The following is a 5,717-nucleotide window of genomic DNA, read 5'->3' on the forward strand; positions in this document are numbered from 1 at the left end:
AAGGAGAAAGTACACTAAAGGGAAAGCCAATCAAAGGAGAAACCAAGTCAAATTAAAAATAAAAAATAAACAAAAATGACTGGGAACACAAATAATATCTCAATAATAACCCTGAATGTTAATGGCCTAAATTCATCAATCAAAAGACATAGACTGGCAAAGTGGATTAAAGAAGAAGACCCAACAAGATACTGCCTTCAAGAGACTCATCTCATAGGAAAATACACCCACAGACTGAAGGACTGAAGTATGGGAAAGAATATATCACTCACATGGACTGCATAAACAAGCAGGGGTTTCCATCCTCATATCAGATAAAGTGAACTTCAAGCCAAAGTCAATCAGAAGACAAAGAAGGACGTTTCATACTGCTTAAGTGAATCATACATCAACAAGACATAACAATCATAAATATTTATGCCTAAGCCATAGAGCATATAAGCACATCAAACAAATCCTCCTCAATTTCAAGAATCAAATAGACCACAACATAATAATAGTGGGTGGCTTTAACACACCTCTCTCACCAATGGATTATTCTAAAAAAAAAAAAAAAAGAAAAGAAAAGAAACTATAAAACTCAGTAGTACAATCAATAATTAAGACTTAACAAACATATATAGAATATTTCATACATCAAAGAGCAAATGCATTTTCTTCTCAGTAGCACAAGAATCCTTCTCTAAAACAGACCGTATGTTATGACAAAAAGCAACTCTTAGCAAATACTAAAAAAAAAAAAAAACAGAGATTCTACCTTGCCTTTTATTGGCTCATAATATAATGGAATTAGAAATTAATAACAAAATAAAAAATAGACACTACTCCAACACCTGGAGACTAAAATAATACACCATTGAATGACCAATGGATAGCAGAAGGCATAAGGGAGGATATTAAAAAAAAAAATTCTTAGAGGTAATTGAGAACACTGTACAACACTTCACAATCTCTGGGACACTAGGAAAGTTCATTGCATTGAGCTTATTTATTTAAAAAATAATAAGTAAAAGTCAACAATTAAATGACCTAACATTAAATCTCAAACCCCTAGAAAAAGAAGAAAAAATCAGCACCCAAAGAAGTAGTAGACAATTTGAACGTGCAGGGTGGGGTGAAGGTTGGACCCTGTAGGGAAGGGTGTGCTGAGCGAGCCCCTGAGTCTGAGCGCTTCCATTTGTAGCAGAGGGGGATCTCCACACTAGGGGCAACACCAGCGGCTGGGAGCCCGTCAAAGGTAAGCTTTGTCCATGGTGGAGTAGGCCCTGCGGGATCCTGCGCTGGGTCTCCGACATGCGGACCCAGTTGCTCTGGGACTGGAGCCGGAGCCAGCCCGCTGAGGCAGAATGTGAAAGAACATCGCAATCACCGAACTCTGCCGCTGCGCCAGCAAGTCCTGGGCGGACCCCTCTGAGCCAGGTGTTGCCATGGTGATGGCTGTGCAGGACAACATGGTTCAGGTGGTGGTGCGGGTGCGACCCCCCACCCCTCGGGAGTTGGAGAGTCAGCGGTGGCCTGTGGTTCAAGTGGTGGACGAGCGGGTGCTGGTGTTTGACCCTGAGGAACCTGATGGGGGCCTCAAATGGGGTGGTACCCATGATGGCCCCAAGAAGAAGGGCAAGGACCTGACATTTGTCTTCGACCGGGTCTTTGGTGAGAAGGCCACCCAACAGGACATGTTCCAGCACACCACGTGCAGAATCCTGGACAGCTTCCTCCAGGGCTACAACTGTTCAGTGTTTGCCTATGGGGCTACTGGGGCTGGGAAGACACACACCATGCTGGGAAAGGAGGGGGACCCTGGCATCGTGTACCTGACCACCATGGAACTGTACAGGCGTTTTGAGGCCTGCCAGGAGGAGAAGCAATTCGAGGTGCTCATCAGCTACCTGGAGGTGTACAATGAACAGATCCATGACCTCCTGGAGCCCAAGGGACCCCTAATCATCCGCGAGGACCCTGACAAGGGCGTGGTGGTGCAAGGACTTTCTTTCCACCAGCCAGCCTCAGCTGAGCAGCTACTGAAGATGCTGACCAGGGGGAACCACAACCGCACCGAGCACCCCACAGATGCCAATGCTACTTCCTCCCGCTCCCATGCCATCTTCCAGATCTTTGTGAAGCAACAGGACCGAGTCCCAGGACTCACTCAGGCCCTGCAGGTGGCCAAGATGAGCCTGATTGACCTGGCTGGCTCAGAGCGGTCATCCAGCAGCGGTGCCAAGGGGGAGCGACTGCGGGAGGGTGCCAACATCAACCGTTCTCTGCTGGCCCTCATCAATGTCCTCAATGCCCTGGTGGATGCAAAGGGCCGCAAGTCTCACGTGCCCTACCGAGACAGCAAACTGACCCGCCTGCTGAAGGACTCCATTGGGGGCAACTGTCGCACAGTGATGATTGCTGCCATCAGCCCCTCTAGCCTGGCCTACAAGGACACTTACAACACCCTCAAATATGCTGACCGGGCCAAAGAGATCAGACTCACGCTGAAGAGCAACGTGGTCAGTCTGGACTGTCACATCAGCCAGTATGCCACCGTCTGCCAACAGCTCCAGGCTGAGGTGGCCTCCCTAAGGAAGAAGCTTCAAGCCTATGAGGCAGGAGCCCAGGCCCCACAGCAGGGCCTCCCACAGCCCCCCAAATTGAGCCCTCAACAGCAACACTTTCCTAGCTCCCCTTTACTGTCCCTTCCCCGCAGCCAGCCCCGGACCCCAAAACTCCACATGGGTTCTGGAGATCTTCAAGTGGGGAACCTGGGGACAGAGGCCCAGGAACAGAGGGTCATAGAAGAAAGCTCTTTAGACCAGGAGAAGATCCCAGAGGATAAGGACGAAGACCCTATTGAGGTTCCAACCCAGACACTGGAGCAGAACCTCAGACCCCCACTGTCGGAGTCTGCTGGTCTGACCCTGCAGCCTAAGCCAGTGGCCAACCACCTATCACCACAGAACCTGGATGGGGATCATTATAAGCACTTGGCCCTGCAGGTGCTGTGCCTGGCCCAGAAACAGTATTCCCTGCTGCAGGCAGCCAACCTCCTGACCCCTGACATGATTACTGAGTTCGAGACCATGCAGCAGCTGATTCAAGAAGAGAAAGCCGAGCCTGGAGACAAGACCTCCAGGACTCCTGGCCGGGCTGGGAGGGCCTCTCTGACCCAGGAGCTGTGTTCAGCCTCAGAGTCTCCAGGGTACTGTGGCCCTGTGACCAAACAATGGCAAGAAGATTGAGTGGCCTCATGCACACTCTGGGGATCCCACCTGAGCCTGATTGCACCCCAGCCTCAGCATCCCGATAGCCCACAGAGAAGAAGAAGAGAAAGAGCACAAGCCTCACAGAGCCAGACAGTCCCCTAGCCCCAAAGCTGCCGACCAAGTGCCAGTGCCAGTGTACATGTTCATTTGTGAGTGTTAATGTGTTAATATTTAAAGGTTGCTGCCTGTTTCCCCCTCATTTCCAAAGCCCACCATCAGGCCAGGGGCTCTTTTGGGCTCTGTTCCCTATCCATGTCTAACACAGAGCTCTGTGCAGGGATACCTGTTGCCTCAGTGGAGGGTGAGGCCGGTGGGGGTGTTCTAGGGAGTCACATCTTGGCTCTTCATGCTTTCTGAGAGGGGAATCTTTAGCCCCACCCTGGCCCCTGTCCTGGTTATGATGGAGCTAATGATGGTGGCTTGATTTACAGAGGAAGCCAACTTTATTAATCTTTACCTATTATACATAAAAAGTATAAGAAAGGAGAATGAATGCAGCCTTAATGTTACCACTCAGGTATAAATGCTAGTGATTCCAGGATTTACACCCTCCTGCTTCTTGACTTATGCATATGTGTGTGTGTGTGTGTATGTATATATATACATACACACACACATACCCACATTTACACACATATATGATGTATTTTTTACTATAATAATTAATAAACCATTTCCATCCTTAAAAAAGAAGTAGTAGACAGTAAATAATTAAAATCAGAGCTGAAATCAATAAAATTGAAACAAAAAAAGAAACAATTCAAAAAATTAAAAGATGGTTCCTTGAAAAAATAAATAAAACTGATAAACCCTTAGGCACACTAATGAAGAGAAGTAGAGAGGAAACTCAAAATTACTAAATTTGTGATTTAAAAAAGGAAATATCATGATGGACAGTATTGAAATACAGATGATAATCAAACTATTTTGAAAATTTATACTCCAGTAAAATAGAAAATCTCAAAGATATTGACAAACTTCTAGAGACATATGACCTAACCAAACTGAATCAGGAGAACATAAACAATTTAAACAGATTGATTTTAAGCAATGTAACTGAAGACACAATCAAAAACCTAGCAACTAAGAAAAGCCCAGGACCAGAGAAATTCTTACCTGAGTTCTTGAAGCCCTTTAAAGAAGAATTAACATCAATACTTTTCAAATTATTCCATGAAATAGAAAAACAGGGAGTCATTCCAAACTCATTCTATGAAGCTAGTATCACCCTGATAACAAAACCAGGCAAAGGCACATCAAGGAAAGAAAACTTCAGACCAATATCCCTGATGAATATAGATGTAAAAATTATCAACAAAATTCTGACAAATTGCATATAAAAACATATTAAAAAGATGGTGCAACACAATCAAGTTTGACATACAGAAATCAATAAATGTAATTCACCATATCAATAGAATTAAAGATAGGAATCATAATCACCTAAAGAGATGCAGAGAAAGTATTTAACAAAATTTAGCACCCACTCCTGTTCAAAACACTGGAAAAGCTAGGGATAGTAGCAGTATATCTCAACATTGTAAAAGCTATCTATGCTAAACCCAAGGCCAGGATAATTCTAAATGGAGAAAAATTGAAAACATTCCCTCTAAGAACTGGAACAAGACAGGGATTCCCTCTTTTACTACTTCTATTCAACATAGTCCTATCCATAGCAATTTAACTGACCAAAGAAAAATTAAAGGGATATGCAGAGAAAAAGAAGAACTGTCACTATTTGCCTACAACATGGTTCTATATTTAGAGGATCCAAAAAATTCCACCAGCAAACTTCTAGCACTAATAAAGGAATTCAAAGTGACAGGATATAAAATCAACACCTATAAATCAAATGCATTTCTATACGTCAGTGATGAATCCTCTGAAAGAGAAATTAGGAAAATTACCCCATTTACAATAGCCTCAAAAAATAAATAAAAACAAAACACTTGGAAATCAATCTACCAAAAAGGTGAAAGACCTCTACATGAAAACTACAGAACTCTAAAGAAAGAAACTGAAGAAGACCTAAGAAGATGGAAAGATTTCCCTTGTTCTTGGATAGGCAGAATTAATATTGTCAAAATGGCCATACTACCAAAAGCATTATACAAATTTAATCCAATTACAATTAAAATTCCAACAACATTCCTCATAGAAATAGAAAAAGCAATCAATCATGAAGTTCATTTGGAAAAATAATAGACTCAGAATAGCCAAAGCAATCCTTAACAAGAAAAGTGAAGCAAGGGACATCACAATACCACATCTTAAACTATTTACTACAGAGCAATGGTAACAAAACCAGCATGGTATTGACACCAAAATAGACATGAAGACCAATGGTACAGATAGAAGACACAGAGACAAACCCACATAAATACAGTTATCTCATACTAGGCAAAGGCACCAAAAACATACACTGGAGAAAAGATAGTGTCTTCAACAAATGGTGCTGGGAAA

General features: G+C 43.5%; 1 pseudogene; it reads left to right on the plus strand.

Annotated features, from left to right (window-relative positions):
* Positions 1–1,421: 1,421 nt before the first annotated feature.
* On the plus strand, positions 1,422–5,086 carry LOC144253413 (kinesin-like protein KIF18B pseudogene; annotated as a pseudogene).
* The last annotated feature ends 631 nt before the right edge of the window (positions 5,087–5,717 follow it).

Source organism: Urocitellus parryii, chromosome 2, assembly GCF_045843805.1.
Source record: "Urocitellus parryii isolate mUroPar1 chromosome 2, mUroPar1.hap1, whole genome shotgun sequence".
NCBI classification, from domain to species: Eukaryota; Metazoa; Chordata; class Mammalia; order Rodentia; family Sciuridae; genus Urocitellus; species Urocitellus parryii.